This window comes from Ornithorhynchus anatinus, chromosome 2 (assembly GCF_004115215.2).
Source record: "Ornithorhynchus anatinus isolate Pmale09 chromosome 2, mOrnAna1.pri.v4, whole genome shotgun sequence".
NCBI classification, from domain to species: Eukaryota; Metazoa; Chordata; class Mammalia; order Monotremata; family Ornithorhynchidae; genus Ornithorhynchus; species Ornithorhynchus anatinus.
Genome location: NC_041729.1, coordinates 63,806,566 through 63,826,881, shown reverse-complemented (window position 1 = coordinate 63,826,881; position 20,316 = coordinate 63,806,566). Strand labels below are relative to the sequence as shown.

Genomic DNA, 20,316 nt, shown 5'->3' with positions numbered 1-20,316 from the left:
AGGTAACTGAGGCACAGAGAAGTTGTGGCTTGCCCAAAGGCACACAGCTGCCAAGTGGCAGAGCTGGGATTAGAACCCACAACCTCTGACTGCCAAGCCGGTGCTCTTTCCACTAAGCCTCACTGCTTCCCTAAATGCTAATGAAAATGCATTTCTAGATGGCTGAGTTCTTTTCCAATGTCTGATTTCTAAAAGAGAGAGAAATTATGTGTTTCACAGTACGTCCCTTAGGCTTTGTAAGCCCCATTGATTTCCTTTTCTTGTATCTTCCGAAATGGAGAGACATTTGCAGAGTGCAATTTACTTTCTGGGGGGAGGGTATCAATCAGTGGTATTTACTGAATGCTTACTGTGTGCAAACACAGTACTAAGCACTTGGGAAAGTATAATATAACCGGTATTTGACCTCCTCACTGACCACACCCGTGCCTTCTTTAATCATGCCAGAAGCTGAAATACAAATTGACTCTGGATCTTGATTGATTGATTGATTGATCTATGGAAATAACAATCTTTGGCTGAGGGGCAGACAATCAGGGAAAAGCAGGGAAGCAAGTGTCCCTGGGGACTGGGTCTCAGACTCAGAATCTGCCCTCCCTCTTAAGGAAGTAAGGTCTTTTATCTTCCATGATAACATTTTGTGAGCATTTTGTGCTTTATCTGGAATGGGACAAAGTTCCGTCACTTAGCTGGATGACCTCGGGCAAGTCACTTAACTTCTCTGTGCCTCAGTTACCTCATCTGTCAAATGGGGATTGAAACTGTGAGCTCCATGTGGGACAACCTGATCACCTTGTAACCCCCAGGGCTTAGAACAGTGCTTTGTACATAGTAAGCGCTTAACAAATACCACAGTTTTTATCTTTCATCAGTCTTTTTTCCTTTGTGAAGCATGGGTCTTTTGACTAATCTCAACTTGGTCCGGATTAAGGATTTATTTGTTGTAAGGCCTAGCTTTAAAGCGAGGCATACTGTTATAAGAGCAAAAAACAATACCAGACTGGATCCTTCACAGTCAGCTGTCCTTATGTGTAGCTTTAACTAGCTCGAAGGCCCAAAATCTTGCAACAAACAAGAAGACACAAATGCACGGAAACTCTTTCTGTCTAAGAAAGATTAGCAACAAATTGTGCAACTGACATGAATGCATAATACATACTGCTACGTGAAGGTAAAAAGAATGAGTTTTCTTCTTTACAGACTTCAGAGTCCTAATCTTTTCATACCATCCTCCATTGAAAGCGGTAGATAGAAGTCAACTGCGTATTTTTCGTAGCCACTGACCTTTTTTCTGTTGTTTCTTGAAGTTGCTGGTTTTTACAAGAAGAGGTATAAAACCACTGCCCCACTAAGCTATTCTGAGTATTATACTCAAGTATGGCTTAAATAAAAGGTGCCTGCTGCTAATGCAATCTCAGAAACTTTGAGTTTCATGAACACAAACTGTACCCTTTCACCGTACCAGCCAGCTTGAAATTCATGGCACTGGGCAAAGGGGGACTGGGTGAGCGAGTGTGGATGGTTCAGTGTAAGCCCTCACTACTGTTGCAAAAACAACTCAAATGGTTATTCTGCTGATAGTATGACATACCATACCATTCCATGCCAATATTCATACAGAATGCAAGGGTTCAGAAAAGGTGGATTACTGTATTTTGTTGGACATAACGTCTAAGAGATCATCTCAGCAACATATCCAAGGTACTGTCTCACAGACAGTAATGTCGTCTTCATACCAAAGGACGACTCTAAAATACATGGCATAGGCCAGGTTTCATTTATTTATTTTATTCCTTTTCTAGGCTTGAGCCTCCTCCGTTCCTTTGGTAGAGTATCAATATAATGATTTTTTATTCTTGATGTGAATAGTCATAAATAAGTCCAAATATTCAAAATGTTGCAGGGGGTCCAATTCTATAATACTCAAGGTGGCACTTTTAGCTTATCAGAAAGACCAATCCTGTTGTGTTAAAATCAGAGGAATGTTGTTTAAGTGATAATAATGTTGGTATTTGTTAAGCGCTTACTATGTGCAGAGCACTGTTTTAAGCGCTGGGGTAGACCCAGGGGAATCAGGTTGTCCCACGTGGGGCTCACAGTCTTCATCCCCATTTTACAGATGAGGTAACTGAGGCACAGGGAAGTGAAGTGACTTGCCCAAGGTCACACAGCAGACAAGTGGCAGAGCTGGGATTCAAACTCATGACCTCTGACTCCAAAGCCCGTGCTCTTTCCACTGAGCCACAGAATGTGCTATATCTGAAAATCTCTGAAAGCTGAACTCTAACAAGGTACCTGTTTTTCATTTGCTACTTCTTATTATTTTAATTGGTCCCTGAATGGCTGTTTAATTGAAATGTGATTATAATCTTTAAAACCAGCCTCAGCAGTACTATCCAGAAAAGAAAAACCCCTTGGGAATAATTTAAAATGAAAGATTGGTTCACTAAGTGTTCAATCATCTGAGTAACAGGTCATTCTCCTGGGCTTTTCTTCCTCCTCTTAATTTTTCAGCATGCTTCTTTTTCAGCAAAAAGAAAGAGATCCGCCAGTGCCTTTGACTGTGGTATAGAATAAAAAACATGGCTCTTTATGCAGTTTCCATGTGCACAAATGTCTTTGCCACGTTTTCTTTACTGCAAACAATACAGGAAGTTCTTGACTAAGGCGTTTCAAGTTACCACAGACAGCGCTTATGAGGTTTCCAAATTTGCACTCTGGTTTCAGGTTTAGAACCCATCGATTGCAACTTTACTACCCGTATCCTTTATGGCACTAACTTCAGGAGGAAGGCAGCAGAGAAGGACATATTGAAAAAGAGGAAGTCATTTTAAAATCAGCAATGAGGGTATAAAAGTTGGGGGGAAATATTTGAAGAAGGTGGGGAGGGGGCCAAGGGAAAAGAAATGAGGACAGGGGAGGGGAGGAGAGAGAGAGAGGCAGAGGGAAGGAAAAGGGGAAGATAATGGTTCTTTATTAGCTACTTGCATACCAGGCATGGTGCACAAATTACAGTAGATGTGAGATATTCAGGTTGGACAAAGTACCTTTCTCACACAGGGCTTATGGTCTAAGAGGGAATGAGAACAGCTATTTTTAATCCCATTTTACTGATGAAGAAACTGACCACGAAAGAAGTCAAATGACTTGCCCCAAGGCCATACAGACGGCAAGTGGCAGAGATGGGAGGAGAATCTGGGCCTCCCGATTCTTTTTTTTTAATGGCATTTTTTAAGCACTTACTATGTGCCAGGGACTGTATTAAGCACTGGGGTGGGTACAAGATAATTGGCTTGGGCAGAGTCCTTGTCTGTCATAGGGCTCACAGTCTAAATCCCATTTTAGAAATGAGGTAACTGAGGCATAGAGAAGTTGAATGACTAGCCCAAGGTCACATAGCAGCCAAGAGGCGGAGTCTGGATTAGAACCCATGTCCTTCTGACTCCCAGGCCCATGTTGTATCCACAAGGCCACCCTGATTCCCATCCCGAAGGGAGTAGGGAAGGAAAAGGAAGGGGGAGAAGGGAAGAGAAATGAAATGAGGGAAGGAAAAGGCTGGGGCGGGGAGAAGGAAAGAGAAAGGAGATGGGAGAAGGGAAGAGGAAGGGGACAGGAGAAGGGAAGGAAAAGGAGAGGTCGGGAGGGAGTGAGCCCCCACAGCTCTGTCCTTCAAACCGGTGGTGGCCGAGTTTGGCATGACTTACTAGTGGCCTTTGCAGCTGCAGCCTGGAGGGTGGAATGGAGGGACCATGGCTAACAGGCCAGGGTGAGGCAGTGCCCTCAGAAAGGCCCTCAGAGGCCACTGCCACTGTTGCAGCCACACCTGATGCCCATGGCCACTACCCCTGCTGCCCTAACCACCTCCCACGCTAACACTCCACAGCCTCCTCTGAGCAGCTGGAGGTAACGGGAGCTGTCAGAGACCAGGCCAGCTCACAAGCCACATTGCTTTCCACAAAGAACCGACTCCGTTGTATGATACTCCCCCAATCGCTTAGTACAGTCCTCTAGGCTCTGAGCTCATTGAGGGCAGGAAATATATCTGGTGTATCTCCCCCTCTAGACTGTGAGTCTGTTGTGCGCAGGAAATGTGTTTGTTGCCCCCGGCGCTTAGAACGGTGCTCGGCACATAGTAAGCGCTTAACAAATACCCACATTATTATTATTATTACCTTGTCTCTCCCCCAGCGCTTAGAACAGTGCTCGGCACGTAGTAAGCGCTTAACGATTACCCACATTATTATAGTACTCTCCCAAATGCTCAGTACAGTGTTTTGCACACAGTAAGCGCTCAATAAAAATGATTAATAATACTATGTCTACCAACTCTGTTGTATGGTACTCTCTCAAGCACTTAGTACGGTCCTCTAGACTAAGGTCGTTATGGGCAGGGAATTTTTCTACCAACTTCTGAAGACACCAAGGTTACGGACTTGTGAGATGGGAAGGATGGTTGTGCCACCTACGGTGATGGGAAGGTTGGGGGAGGACAGGGTTTGGGAGGGAAGATAAGGAGCTCTGTCTTGGACATGTTGAGTTTGAGGTGGCGGGAGAACATCCAAGTAGAGGTGTCCTGAAGGCAGGAGGAGATGCGAGCCTGGAGGGAGGGAGAGAGAACAGGGAAGGAGATGTAGGTTTGGGTGTCATCGGCATAGAGGCAATAGTTGAAGCTGTGGGAGCGAATGAGCTCTCCAAAGGAGTGAGTGTAGATGGAGAATAGAAGGGGAAGAAGAACCGAACCTGGGGGAAGGAGGATGGGGAGGAACCTACGAAGGAGACCGGAATGAACGGCCAGAGAGAGAAGAGGAGAACCAGGAGAGGATGGAGTCAGTGAAGCCAAGGTTCATGCATTCATTCAATCATATATATTGAGCGCTTACTGTGTGCAAACACTGTACTAAGCGCGTGGAAAGTACGGTACCTTGATGGCATTGCCTATTTGGGCTTAACGATGGAAATGATGATGATCACCATTAATAATATTCATGAGCACTTAATGTGTACAGAACAATGAACCAAGCTTTTGGGAGAATCCCACAGAATTGGCAGACACATTCCCATCTCTCAAGGCGGGTAGGTAGACAGTATGGTAAAATTGATAGCTATGAGTGATGTGTGATATTTTTCAAGGGTTTAGTACAGGGCGGGCTCTGCACTAACTTCCAGTGGAGCTCGTGGTCTAAGGAGGAGGGAGAAAGGGTTTTGAATATCTATTTTACGGATGAGGGAAGTGCAACCCATCAAAAAGGGACTGAATGCTTCAAGAATCATGGCAGGTAAAGAGTGGGAAGTATGTAGGTGCATGCATACTTACCCAGAAACAAATGACTTTACTTCTCTGCAGGAAAGTAACTGCAGAGAGGTCCTAAGACTTACCCCTGTGCAGACATACACATACTTACACAGAAGTCCTGGCTCTGCCACTGTCTGATGTGAGACTCACTCCCTTCATTCGTCTCCCCTCCCGGCCCCTCAGCACTTACGTCCGTATCTGTCATTTATTTATAGTAATGTCTGTTTCCCCGTTTCTATGCTGTTCCAAACCAGAGTCTGCCAAATGCCCACTGGGTGACCTTGGGCAAGCCACTCCACTTCTCTGGGCCTTGGTACTCCTGTTCTCCCTCCCATTTAGACTGTGAGTTCCAAAGGAGATAGACAGGGACAGTGTCCAAACCAATTAACTTGTATTTACCCCAGCACTTAGAGCGATGTTGACCGCATAGTAAGCGCTTAACAAAAGCTTAAAAAAAGTTCCGTGAGACATGTGACACACCAGGCATCAGCGCTTAGTACAGTGCTTGGCACATAGTAAGTGCTTAACAAATATCCATGAGTGGCCACCCTAGTGTCCAACTTTAAAGCTGACCTGCCCTTCCTTCTTGTCTCCTCTGCCCCCCCACCCCTTCCCTGCCATTTTCCCCTGGCTCCTGGGTTAAGAGCCCCCCAAAGTTGGCCTCCTCTACGTACTTCTTACACCAACAGTCCTCTCCCAGAAGCTGAACTGAACAGAAGCAGTGAGGAGAGAAGCACGCGACCTATGGAAAGGGTCCAAACCTGGAAGTCAGAGGACCTGGGTTCCAAGTCTGGCTCCACCGCCCATTGCTGTGTGACCCTGGGCAAGTTGCTTCCCTTCTCTGGACCTGAGTCAGAAGTTGCTTCACTTCTCTGGACCTGAGTCACAAGTTGCTTCACTTGAGTCACCTCATTTGTAAAATGGGGGATCAAGAGTGTGAGGTCTATGTGGGACAGACACCTTGCCCAACCCGAATGTCCTGTGTCCACCACGGCGGCCAGCACAGAGCCTGGTACATAGAAAGCATTTAACAAATTCCATTAAAAAGGGAACAAAAAACAAAAAGGAGAGGCAGAGTGGAGGGGACAGTGGGGCTTGGGGACTGGGGAGGCCTCCGAAGAGTTTGAGTGCATTCCTTGAGTCATTGATTGATTCATTCTTATCTATTGAATATCCCCTGGAGTGCAAAACAATGTACTAAGATTTGGGAAAGCACTAGATGAGAATTAGACCTGATCTTCAAGGAGTATTTGAATGAGATGCAGGTGTTTACGTTTTTCCAGATCCTTTTAACACTGAGCAGCTGCAAATCCCCTTCTCCTTAATAGCCTCTGCCTCTTTTTTCCGTGATCTTTCAGCCCTACCCTTAGAAACCCAATCTTTCTACTAGGTGCCCTTGAATGGGGCAAGTGGCACTGCCCTTTAATAATAATAATGTTGGTATTTGTTAAGCGCTTACTATGTGCAGAGCACTGTTCTAAGCACTGGGGTAGACACAGGGGAATCAGGTTGTCCCAGGTGGGGCTCACAGTCTTAATCCCCATTTTACAGATGAGGTCACTGAGGCACAGAGAAGTTAAGTGACGCCCACAGTCACACAGCTAAGTGGCAGAGCTGGGATTCGAACCCGTGACCTCTGACTCCCAAGCCCGTGCTCTTTCCACTGAGCCACGCTGCTTCTCCTTTAAAGAACCAGAGGCTTCTCAGCCTTTCCATACCCTACACAGAGTCCATGATTCAGGTCGAATTCTTAGAAGCATTGTGGCCTTGGTGGAAAGAGCTTGGGTCTGGGAGTCAAAGCTGGAATTCCAATCCCAGCTCTGCCAAACGCCTGTTGTGTGGCAAGCCACTCTACTTCTCTGGGCTTCAGTTTTTCTGTTCTCCCTCCTACTTAGACTGTGAGTCCCTTATGGGATAGAGCTTGCGTCCCACCTAATTCACTTGTATCTACCCCAGCACTTAGCATGATGTTGAGCACATAGTAAGCACTTAACAAATAGCATTAAAAAAAGTGTTCTGTGAGACACTTGACACCCAGGCATCAGCTCTTAGTACAGAGCTTGGCACAGAGTAAGCTTTTAACAGATATCATTGTTATTATCTGTCGGTCCAAGATCTGCAAGAGCCATCAGTGGCCTCCTTTCTGACCAGCCTTAAAGCTGACCTGTCCTTCCTTCCTGTCTTTCCTCTGACTCCCTGCCTTTTCCCTCCTCTCTCCCCAGGCTCCTGGATAAAGAGTCCCCCAGTGTTGGCCTCCTCTACCTACTTCTTACACCAACAGTCCTTCCCCGGAAGCTGAACGGGCCAGAAGCAGGGAGGAGAGAAGCAGCGTGGCCTAGTGGGAAGGGCCCAGGCCCTGGAGTCAGAGGAAGTGGGTTCCAACTCTGACTCCCCTCCCCATCTGCTGTGTGACCCTGGGCAAGTTGCTTCACTTCTCTGGACCTCAATCACCTCATTTGTAAAATGGGGGGATTTTAGACTGTGAGCCCACTGTTGGGCAGGGACTGCCTCTATCTTGCCCAATTGTACGTTCCAAGCGCTTAGTACAGTGCTCTGCACACAATAAGCACTCAATAAATATTTGTATTCACTGTGGCTCCCGCACAGTGGCTGATACATAGAAAGCACTTAACAGATATCATTAAAAAGGAAACAAAAAACAAAGAGAGAAGAGAGTGGAGGGAACAGTGGGGAATGGGGAGGGCTCAATGAAGAGCTTGTGTTCATTCATTGATTGATTAATTCATTCCCGTCCATTAGACTGTAAGCCCGTCAAACGGCAGGGACCGTCTCTATCTGTTGCCGACTTGTTCATCCCAAGCGCTTAGTACAGTGCTCTGCACATAGTAAGCGCTCAATAAATACTATTGAATGAATGAATGAATTTATTGACTATCCTCCTGGGTGCAAAGCACTCTATTAAGCTCTGGGAAAGACCTAGTTGAGAATTAGACCCCATCCTCATGGAGTAAGTGAATTAATTAATTCTTATTTATTGACTATCCTTCTGGGTACAAAGCACTGTATTAAACTCTGGGAAAGCCTTGGATGAGAATGAGACCCCATCCTCGAAGAGTAAATGAATGGGTTGCAGGTGTGTATAATTAAGGCTGTTTTTCCAGATCCTTTAAATGATAGTCAGGTGCAAATCTTCTTCTCCTTAATAGCCTTCTGCCTCCTCCTTCTCTGATCCTACAGCCCCACCCTCCAGAAACCCAGTCTCTCCATTAGGTGCCCTACAATGGAGCAAGTGGCAGTGCCCCTTTAAAGCCCCAGAGGCTTGTGTGCCTTTCTTCTCCTTAAGTAGGGTCAGTGGGCTGTACTTGCCCACTGTTGTGGAGAGGAGATGTAGTGTGTTTGTCTGGGGGTTTGGTGAGTAGTGTCTGAGATGCTCCCTTTGGTTAGCTTATCTTTTGTTTAGCTGTGTTAGTTGATGACTTGGTAGTTGATGTGTTGGATTAAGAGTCCCCCCCCCAAAGTAGGCTTTCTTTCCCTACTTATACCAATGGCCCTGGTGGTGCTGAGGGGGTCAGGGCAAATGGTTTGGCTTTCATGGGTCAGGAATGTTTTGTCTTGCTGCTTTGGGGGGCTTAGTATATGCCAAGCATTGTTCTAAGTGCTGGGGGTGATACAAGGTAATCAGGTTGGACACAATCCTTGTCCCATGTGTCTCATTCTTGATCCCCTTCTTTACAAATGAGGTAATGGGGGTACATAGAGGTCCAGTGACTTGCCCAAGATCACACAGCAGGCAAGTGGCAGAGTTGGGATTAGAACCCATGACTTTCTGACTCTGAGCATGAGTCCTGTATTAATGAGATGTTGGTAGTGGAGTGGCCTGATGGTGGTAAGGAGAATATATTTGATATTCTTGACTTGTCCATACTCTTGATATGATGATGGTATTTGTTAAGCACTTACTGTGTGTTCTGAGTGCTGGAGTAGGTACAAGATAATCAGATTGGACTCTGATGTGTGTGGTTAATGGTGCCTGTAGCCCAGTCTCTGATGTGGCTACAGTACTCATGCCCTAGAGGGGCAGGGAATGCCACAGACAACACAGGTTTTGGTTTGGCTGACTGGGAGATGAGTCTGGGATCTAGGAAGGGAAGTGTCTGATTTGGTTGGGACAAAAAAATCTCTAGAGAGGAGGAATGTGAGGGGTTGTGATGCTATGAAGTCTGTTTTTAGGGGGAATGATTGGTGCTCAGGGGTTTGGTGAGGGGGAGAAAGGGATGGGGCAGAAACGATGGCATGCATGGGGGTGCATGCTCACTGTCTGTCTTTGTGTGTCTTTGTGTCTCTCTGTGTCTGTCATTGAGCCCTCTCCCTGAGCTCTTGCCAGCCCTCAGTGAGCTAGTATTTCCCACTCAACCATAAAGTTGTCAAAAGCCAGTAATCTTATCCAACTTCAACAAGTGCTCATGCCTCTGGAATGTGCTAGAAGGTGAGGGACGGTTTCTGCAAGACTTGTGCCGCCCCCCACCTCCCCACTTATTTAAAAGGAGGTGCACTTCCAGCCCCCATCGACTGGAAACCTCCACCCTACCAGTCTCACTGGATTCAGAGTTGTGGGTCAGTTCCGGAAGCGCGTCGGTATCGGAGAGTCAGATTGTAAGTCCTCTGGGGCAGGAATCAAGACCCGCCGATGGGAGAGGGGTGGAGTGGTGGTACTGTCACATGCTTCTCCAGGGCGGGATTGCGCCGACCTCAGCTGGTGGTCTGAGGACTCTTTTTGGGCTTCCCAATTCCTGTACCCCAAGATACAACTCACCTATTTCCCCCCGTGGGATTTGAGCCCCCCAAAAGACCAATGAGTTGGGATTCAGTAGCCACTCAATGGAGTAGACTGTAAACCCGTTGGGGTCAGGGAATGTCTGTTGTGCTCTCCCAAGTGCTTATATAGTGCTCTGCGCTCAAATACGCCGCACTGAGCCAGAACACCACAAACACAAGTGCCGCCGTAGTAGCAGAAGCCGAGTCGCCGTTAGTATTCGCTGAGAACTTATATGCGAAGCATCCTACCGCGCTCCTGGGAGACTGAGTTACCAAGTGCAAATCTCTCCTTGAGGTGGAATCTAGTCGGCAGAATATTTCCAAATGACTTGTCTGCCCACTCGTCGTGGTTCCTACTTAAATGGGCGTAACACTCATATTACCGTCTGTCTTCCCCACTAGACCATAAGTTCATAGTAGAAGGGGAATCTGTCGATGGTTATATATCGTTCTGCGGTGCCGGATAAATACGATTGACTAAAGTGGGTGTCCTTGGCAACTGAGTCCTTTCATCCCCGTCCTGCTGTTAGTACAGTGCTCTGTCAAATAGTGTTTGATAAAGACTCTTGCTATATTAATGCAACACTGCCACTCTTCATTCTGCGTATTGATTTACATTCTTTAGGATCTACTCGTCCCGCCGATTCAAGCTTATCAGGGGTTCAACATGTTGAGTTTGGTGTACTGATTTCGTCTATGCCTTTCTTCCTGTGAGTAAATCAATTTTAATGTCTGTCACGTAGACCGGAAGCTTCTTGAGAGCAGAGGCCACGTGTGTTATGTAATGCGGAACTCTGAAGCATTTGCCCCGTGTCGTTCCGAAGTCGATGCTTCCCCTTCTAGATTGTGAGCCTGTGGTGGGTAGGTCATACGTGTTAAAGCGTTCTATTGTACTATGCCGGGGTCTTAGTTGAGTGTTCTGCACACAGTAAGAGCTCAAATACAATGGGCTGTCTCACTGACTGACTTAGATTGTAAGCTCCAAATGGGCAGGGGTCGTGTCTCCTAAACCTGACTTGCCAAAGAGGATGCTTTAAAGGAATGTGGTCTCCCTCAACTCAGGCCAAACTTGGGGGCAGGTGCCCCATTCTTCTGCTACTGTTGGCGAGTGGAAGAGGAGCAGGGGTGAAGGACCAGATTGGTATTGGGTAAGTGTTCAGAGTCTAGGCTACCTGAGAGAAAAGGCAGAAGCCCAGTTTGTTTTTGCCCCCTGGAGAAGTCTCCCAGATAGGCCTGCTCACAGGTAAGACGCTGGGGAATTGGGGGGTGCGTGGCCGTGTTAGGGAGGGGGTCTCCAAGGGCTGAGACTCTGTTGGGGGAAACCCAGAGTGCGTGGGGTGTCCCGCTTTGGAGTGACAGAGCCAGCCGGAGCCTTCCCTGCAGGGCGTGTGAATGGCAGCTGCTCTGCTCTACATGAGGAGTCTTCCCTCCTTTCTCTCTGTCTTCTCTTTTTCTCACTCTCTGACCTTGGGTGTGAATGAGCCTGCAGGGCACAGTCCAGCTGCAAATGGAGCTGGGCCTGGGCTCAGCATCCTCTGCCACAAACAGGGGGGCAGAGTGAGATTACCCTGAGACCTTACAAGGTTTATCCTTAGGGCCAAGGAAGGAGCCTGAGCCCCAGGTGCATCCCCGCCTCTCTAAGGACATCTTGGTGTGGACAGGACTGGACAGGATGGTGAGTTTTATGCCTTAAACTTGGGGCTATCTGAGTTCTGTTTCGGGCAAGAGGGAGGAAGTGAGGAAACGATGGTCTTTATTGAGCACTGAAGTCTAGACCACTTGGGGAAGTGCTTTAGTATAGTGAAAGGAACCTTATCCCCCTCTGGACATACACACACAATCCATTGCATCCATCTAGTCCACAACCCAGAGCAGTGACCCAGTCGCCTCTGGGCCCAGTAGTGACCCCTGACTGGCCTCACTAACCCAACACACAACTTCCTGCTCCCGGCTGGAAGACTGGGCTCCCCGTTGCCGACCCAACCGAGCCTTCCCCACCCCCAACTGCGACCGGCCGGCACTCGCCATGTGCGGGCAGGGGCACACCTCTTCAGCCAACCAACAGTCACATCCCTCCCCAGGAAGCCACAGCGCAGCCCCGAACCGGACCACCAAGGCCCAAGGACAATGGAGGAAGGACCAGCTGGATGCCATGGATACTGGATAATCCCCGGATGCCATGGACACTGATAAATTGCCGCCGGCCCCACTGAGAGGAAATCTGTGACACGAGCTGCTGCCCCCTGGCCACCCGCTTCCCCGCCCCCTAGCCTGCAACTGTCTCCCCTCCTTCCAGACAGTGCCATTTCCTTTTGGGGGGTTAAGGGTCAAACCACTGCATCACGGGTGCCAGATCAATCCCTTGCAACTCCAGGAGGGGATGGAGGTGTAGTGCGTGTGTGCGTGCCTCATGCGTGAGAGCGAGGGCCGGGACCAGAGCAGGGTCAGAGGGCCGCCCCTCTTGGGCCGGGTAAAGGGTTATGGAAACAGGGGTCTAGAGTTGGGGCCGGTACTCCGTGGGCGGATCCGAGCGGGGAGTGAGGTCGCACCGGGGCCCTTAATTCTATAGTCAGTGCGACATCCTCCTTGGCCTGTTCTGCCCTGTGGGAGTTTCCTGCCTAACTCAGGCTTCAAGAGTACAGACTCCCTTTCCCGGTCCAGGGGGTGCCCCTGGGGCGGGCGTAGGACAGGTTCAGTCGAGGGTGTGCGTGTGTCTGTATGTATGTGTGACTACCCTGTGTCTTCCATCCCTCCCTGGATGAGCAGAAAGAGGGGTGGAGAGGACTAGCAGCAAATGCTAAGGTGGGAAGATGCAAATTGGTTCCCCCATCCTACCAACAGAAATGGCACCGGTCTGGCCCCCTCTTCTCCTCCTCCCCTCTCTGTCCCCTTGGCGGCCTGGGCTCTGTAAGGCCCAAATGTGTCTGTTGGGAATAAATGCAACGTTCTTTGTCACTGTGAGCCCCTGGCAACTGGTCGCCGCTCCACAGAAGGGTTGTAATTTGGGGGTACCAGCTGTGTATTCAAGCAGGGAGGATGTCACCCGCTTGTAAGCAACCTAGCACCCTCCCAACCTCCAGATCTCATTCCTTCAGTCTGACCCAGGCAGCGTAGGGGTTGGTGGGAGTTCAAGGAGAGAAGGTGATGACACTCTCTTTTTCTCCTTCCCTCTCCCCCTACCAGCCTAAGGGTCTCTAGAGGATGTGGCTCCCATGGGTTGGAGGGTCTCAGATTTCTCCCTACCCCTATTGACTAGTGGGCAGGGCTAGGGTGGAAAACAGGATCCTCTAGGCCCGAGAGGCAGGATAGGGGTGGCATGGGTTGGAAGTGGGCGGGGGCTCAGATTGGAAGTTGGCCCAGGTTCCACAACCCGGGCAGTCTAGTGAATCAATCCATCATACTGAAGCAACTTAAGTGACTTGCTCTGTGACTTTGTGGTGTGCCTCAATCTCTGGTCTCTGCTTCCTCTCTCCCTTTTCTAATACCACAATTTGTTGTGTTTATTGTTAAGTGCTTAAGTGCCAGGATGTTAAGTGCCATCATTTATTTATATTCATGTCTATCTCGCCCTCTAATCTGTAAACTCCTTGTGGGTAGGCAATATGTCTAACTCAGTTTTTAATAGCAGAAGTAGTAATAATAATAACTGTGGTATTTGTTAAGCGGGTAGCATGTCAGGCACTGCAGCAAGAGCTTGGTTAAAGACACATCAATTGGGATTGGATACAGCCCCTGTCCCATTCAGGGCCCCCAGTCTCCATCCCCATCTTACAGATGAGGCAACTGCGGCCCCGAAGATGTTGTCATCTGCCCAAGATCACACAGTAGACGGGCAGAGTTGGGATTAATTGTGGTATTTAAGTGCCTAGGCCGTGCCAGGCACTACACCAAGTGGTGAGGGGGTGGGGGGAACACAGGCCATTCAGGTTGGACACAGTCCCTGGGCCAGATGGGGCTCTCTATCTTAACTGCCAATTTACAGATCAGAAAAGACACAGTGAATTGACTTGCCCAAGGTCACACAGCAGCCAAGGGTTAGAGCTGGGATTAGAACCCCTGACCTGATTCCCAGGCCTGTGACAGGGAATTTTCATCAGGCACACATATACAGGCAACAGAGACCATACACGGGTATATGCATAGGCAAGCACCCCAAAACAGACAGTTCAAAATATACAAGTACACACCTTTGCAGAGAAAGCACGTAGGGGCACGTGTACGGACAGTTGCGTGCTCACACACAAATGCACTTGGGCCCCAGATATCCTGCTTACCTGTAATTTTCCTTTACTGTCTGCCTCCCCCACTAGCATTTTAAGATGCTCAAAGGCAGAGATCTTGTCTACCAGGTCTGTTGAACTCTCCCAAGTGCTTCGGAAATTGGTCTGCATAAAATTCATTTGTTCATTTTTATTGAGCGCTTACTGTGAGCAGAGCACTTGACTAAGTGCTTGGGGGTTTAATATAGCAGTAAAGAGACAACTTCCGCTCCACCACAGGCTCACTGTGTGTGTTTGGGGGGGGGGGGGGCCAAACATCAATACAAGCAAATAGACATCAATATATATAAATAAAATGGTAGATATATACATAAGTGTTGTGGGGTGGGGAGAGGGGGAAGAGCGAAGTTGAGCCAGTGATGGGTGACAGAAGGGAGTGGGAACTGAGGAAAAGCGGGCTTACTCTGGGAAGGCCTCTTGGAGGAGGTGCATCTTCCGTAGGGCTTCGAAGGGAGGAAGAGCAAATCTGTCAAGTGAATCCATCGGTCGTATTGAAGTGTTCCGGTCAGAGTAGGATGGGGACCAGGGGATAGGCGATGAGATAGGGGAGATGGGAGCACCAGAGAGGAGCAGAGTGTGTGGACTGGATGCTAGAAGGAGAGAAGGAAGGTGAGGTAGGAGGGGGCAAGGTGTTGGAGAGCTTTAAAGCCAGTAGTGAGGAGTTTTTGTTTGCTTTAGAGATGGATAGGCAACCACTGAAGATTTTTGAGGAGGAAGGTGATGTCAAGAATGTTTCTGTAGAAAAACAAACCCTATTGATTAATCTCCCATGTGCCCTCTTTGGCAAGGTCCAGTCTGTGGATCCAAATCACCCTCCTGCCAGTTAAGGCAGGGGGAAGGAGAGAGAGAGGGTAAAATCTGTTGAAAACCAGCTGGCTCCCATCCCCACCTGCATAATAATAATTGTGGTGACATTTGTCAAATGCCCACTATGTGCCCAGCACTGTACCAAGCCCTGGGTAGATTCAAGATTATCAGGTCAGGCTCAGTCCCTGTCCCACATGGAGCTTACAGTATAAAAAGAAGGGGGAAGAGGTATTGAGTTACCATTTTAATATTATTATTTTTTTCATTACTAATAATAAGGGCATTAGTTAAGCACTTACTGTGTGCCAGGCACCGTACCAGGAGGTGGGGTGGAAGTAAGCAAATCCCAGGCTCAGTCCCATGTCGAGCTAATACCATGACTTCTGATTACTTTTTTTTTCCAATTTTGAATGACAAAATATCTCTATTATAGTCACTTTTTTGGATGCTGGTATTTCTGGATGCTGCAGAGAGTCTATCCACATCTTTGTGGAAGTGTTACAATTGTTATAAGATCATGATAAGCTCCCAGTCAATTAATCAAGAGTATCGAGAGCTAACTGTGTGCGGAGCGCTGTACGAAGCACTTGGGGGAGTCCAATATATCTTGGAAGAGAGGTTCCCTGCTCACAACGAGCTTACAGTCTAGATGGGGAGACAGACATTGATATAAATTATAGAGAGGGGAAATAATAGAATGGAAGCATAATCGATGACTTGATGATACTGTTCGCAATGAAAAAGCTTTTCCCACTCTCGCGCGGCAGATGGTTGGAGAGATGGATTTGGGAGTCGTTCATACTGACGTGGTAGCGGAAGCCATGTCATTATTGTTATTCTAATGGCATTTAAATGCTAAGCCTAATGGAGAGAGTCTGGGCCCGGGGGTCAGAAGGACCTGGCTTCCGATCCCAGCTCTGCCGCTCGTCTGCTGTGTGACCTTGAGCGAGTCACTTCACTTCCCTCTACCTCAGTCACCTCATTTGTAAAACGGGGATAAGGACTGTCAGCCCCACGAGGGACATGGACTGTATACAACCTGATTAGCTTGTATCTATTTCCGTGCTTAAAACAGTGCATGGTACACGGTAAGCACTTAACAAATACCACTACAACTACAGAACTAAATGCAGGGGTAGATACTGGTTAATCCAGTCCTGAATCCCCTGCCCTCGACGAGCTTGAAATAGGGATTGAGACTGTGAGCCCCATATGGGACATGGACTTTGTCCAACCTGATCAGCTCCCATCTGCCCCAGCACTTAAAACAGTGTCTGGCACATAATAAGGGGCTTAACACAAATACCATTGGGAAAAAAAGGAGCATTCAGAAAGGTGGAATGAGAGTCTTACTCTTCACCGAAGAGAACTTCCAAGTGATGTCTCCTCTTTTCTGCTACAAATATCTGGGTAAGCTCACTGTGGGCAGGAAACGTGTCAATTAACTCTGTTGTATTGTTCTCTCCCATGCGCTCAGTCCAGTGCTCGGCATACAGTAAGCACTCAGTAAGTACCGCTGATTAACTCTAGACCATCCCTCTAAGCTGTAAACTCATTGCGGGCAGGGAACATGTCTACCGACTCTGTTCTCTCCCAAACTCTCAGTCCACTGCTCTGCACACAGTAAGCGCCCATTAAATTCCATAGATTTTATTGATCGCGTGGTTCTAAGCCTGGGGGAACTGTGAGTCTGTTGGACTCCCCGAGTGGAGCTCATCACCAATTAATTTATAGGAAAAGTCTATACATCCTCACCTGGTCATCTGCTCCGTGAACCTGCTGCCAAAGGAGTTCTCCCTGATGTTCATGGCTTGTTCTCTGCAGAGTCGGGGGCCTGTTCGAGTTGAGAAAACTGATGTTTCCCAACCCGGCTTCTGTCAGCAGAAAGCGTCCAAAGCGGCGGAATCGATTACCCAGTGAGCTTGCATCAATAGTGCAGTGGCAGGGGGAGATTAAACTGGCATAATCCATTAGGTGGAAGTGGACGGTCCCGCGTCGCCCTCTCTCCCTGTGAGGACCGAGGCATCCCCTTCCCCATCTTCAGAGGAGGGCATTGGAACGGTAGGAGTTCCAAGACCCCTGCTTCTGGGCCCAGTTGGCTCTCGGCTCCGGGAGGAGCGAAAGGCCCCGCAGATCTTCTCCCCCAGAACTCTGCAGGTTGGGGCTGGATGTCCAGGGGGGAATCCTAGTGGCTACTGCTCTCTCTGCAGTTGCAGCTCATCCCAACTGCCCACCCTTGAAGTTCTATCCCCCTGCATTTGAGCAGTCACATCAATTACCATCACCATTGAAAGATGGAGCTCTGTAATTCACTCCCACTCAAAGAAGTGTGGTGTGTGTGTGTGTGCTTGCATGCGTGAAAGATGGAGTTAGCTCTGGGGAGAGTAATGAGGAGGGGGCTGCCACAGTCAGCAAGAAAGCTGGTTCTGGACTCCTGAACTGGGGCTCGGTGCAGGGACCTGGCTTGGGCTTGACCAACTGAGCAGATCCGGAGCTCTGCACACACCGTCCACAAGTGGGGACTCCCTCCATGTGTGATGGTGGTAGCTCCTATCCAATTGGGGACCACCCCCACCCCGGGTCCACAGCAATGCATTTCCCACCTCTAATCCTCGTGGACAGATGGAGCCAGGAACCGTGCCGCCACCTCTAAGGGAAGGTGTTGGGTGTGGATGGTGAATATGTTTGTGTTTGCATTTCCATGCTTCCACGTTCACCTCTGGAGGAGGAGAAGAGAGAGAGGAGGGGGCTGCCAGCCCCAGCACAGAGGCTGGTACTGGAATTGGGAACTGGGACTCTGTGCAGGGAACTGGTTCTTTCTGACCCGACTGTGGAATGAAGAAGAACCGGGGCCCTTAATTTCCTGGATGGATCAAACCTCCCATCGCCCTCAGTCCTGTCTGCACACTCATCTTGCATATCTTCAGACCCAGAGAAGGGGCGCTTGTGGCCTTGAGAGTGGTGGCTTCTGGGGGGTGAGTGGAGGGAGACGTCTAGTATCAGGAGTGGACAAGGTAGCATTAACGTGTCACCCTGTTTGTCCTTGAGGATTAGAGCCATGTGGACTTGAGTTCTAGAGCAGAAGTGCAGGGACTGAATTCTGTCCAGTCTTTCATTGTCCTGGGCATCCAGTCCCTGGAGAATGACTAACGGACTTGGGAACATGAAGATGGGGTTAGCTAAGGATTTTGAGCTGCAGGATGTAGTAGTCTGCTTAATAATAATAATAATAATAAAAAAAAATTATGGTATTTAAGTGCTCACTATGTGCCAAGCACTGAGATAGATACAAGATAATCAGGTTGGCTCATGTGGGGCTCAAAGTCTTAATCCCCCTTTTACAGATGAGGGAACTGAGGCACAGAGACGTGAAGTGACTTGCCCAAAGTCACACGGCTGACAAGTGGCAGAGCCGGAATTAGAACCCACAACCTCTGACTCCCAAACCCGTGGTCTATCCACTAAGCCACGCTGCTTCTCTGTACCGAGCACTCTTCTAAATCCTGGGATAGATACAAGGTAATGGGGTCGTTCCATGTGGGGTTTACAGTCTTAATCCCCATTTTACAGATGAGGTGACTGAAGTGACTGAGAAGTGAAGTGACTTGCCTAAAGTCACACAAGCTGACAAGTGGCGGAACCGGGATTAGAACCCACGACATCTGACGCCCGAGCCCGTGCTCTTTCCCCTAAGCCACGATGGCATAGCTGCAATTGTGAAAGCTCACCTCTAACGGACAATCCACATTTTGGGAAGACTCATGTTTGTAACCTAGATGGTTTTCGCCCCCCTCTCTCTCCCTTTCTATCAGACTGATGGCTCTCCTGGAGTCTGAAGTGTCCAACACACGTGATTATTAGCAGGTGACGGAGGGCAGGGCGGGGGGACTCGTGTCTCCATAATCACTCAGGCGAGTCTTTTGGGACCAGATCTCACAGCGCCAGATCTCACAATGCCAGACGTGATGGAGTGCTCACTGTGTGCAAAGCAGTGCACTTGGGAGAGTCCACTAGGACAGACACATTCCCTGCCCAGAACCACCAGGCCTAGCGGCAAGAGCACCGGCTTGGGAGTCAGAGGATGTGGGTTCTAATCCCATCTCTGCCACTTGTCTACTGGGTGACCTTGAGCAAGTCACTTAACTTCTCTGTTCTTCAGTTCCCTCATCTGTAAAACGGGGATTCAGACTTGAGCCCCACGTGGGAAAATCTGATCACCTCATATCTACCCAAGCACTTAGAACAGTGTTTGGCACATAGTGCTTAAAAGATAGCCTTTTAAAAGTGCTTAAAAATAGCATAACAACTCAGTATCGTACTCCTGGAGCACGTCCTACAGTGCTCAGCACACGGTCCATGCTCTATAATCACTAGTATGTTTTCACCTCATTCTCTCCTTAGTTGGTAGAGCACAGGTCTGGGAGTTTAAAGGTAATGGGTTCTAATCCTGGCTCCACCACTTGTCTGCTGTGTGGCCTTGGGCAAATCACTTCACTCCTCTGTGCCTCCGTTACCTAATTTGTCAAATGGGTCTTGAGACTTTGAGCTCCACGTGGGACAAGGACTGCGTCCAACCCAATTTTTTCGTATCTACTCCAATGCTTAGTACAGTGCCTGGCATATTTTAAGCGCTAAAGAAATACCACTATCATTATTTATCATCATCATCATTATTATTATTATTACCATTAACTCCCCCCTCTGTGTTCACACCCACTTAACTTCTGTACACGGAGTGTATAGTTTACAGGTAAGCACATAAACCGCTGCAGGGCAAATAGCGGATATCTAAAGGTTACTGATCCAAGGGTGTTGACGATGCAGAAGGGCCAAGAAGCTTGGGGGAAAGGGGGCTTAATCAGAGAAGGCCTGTTGGCAAAGTTGAGACCTTAATAATGCTTTGAAGAAAGGGAGAGTGGTGGTCCGGCCTATGTGGAGAGGGAGGGAGTTCCAGGCCAGGGGGAGGCCGTGGAAGGGGAGTCAGAGGCGACCTAGGGGAGACGGAGGGAGGTAAGGAGGGAGCCGGCGCTGTTGGAGCAAAGGGCCACCAGGTGGCGATAGAGAGGCGCGGCCGCCCGGAATCACCATGTAGGAGAGAAGCAGCGCCGCCTTGTGGCTCCAGCCCGGGCCTGCGCGTCAGAAGGACCTGGCTCCTCAACC

General features: G+C 48.7%; 1 long non-coding RNA gene across 2 annotated transcripts; it reads left to right on the top strand.

Annotated features, from left to right (window-relative positions):
- Positions 1–10,686: 10,686 nt before the first annotated feature.
- Positions 10,687–12,259, top strand: LOC114818106. 2 transcript variants are annotated; one of them, XR_003765936.2, is made up of 4 exons: positions 10,687–10,779; positions 11,132–11,217; positions 11,665–11,744; positions 12,151–12,259. It is a non-coding gene; the product is annotated as an uncharacterized LOC114818106 (long non-coding RNA). The 2 variants fall into 2 exon arrangements; XR_003765930.2 differs by lacking the exon at positions 10,687–10,779 and having other exon boundaries at positions 11,022–11,217.
- Positions 12,260–20,316: the final 8,057 nt, after the last annotated feature.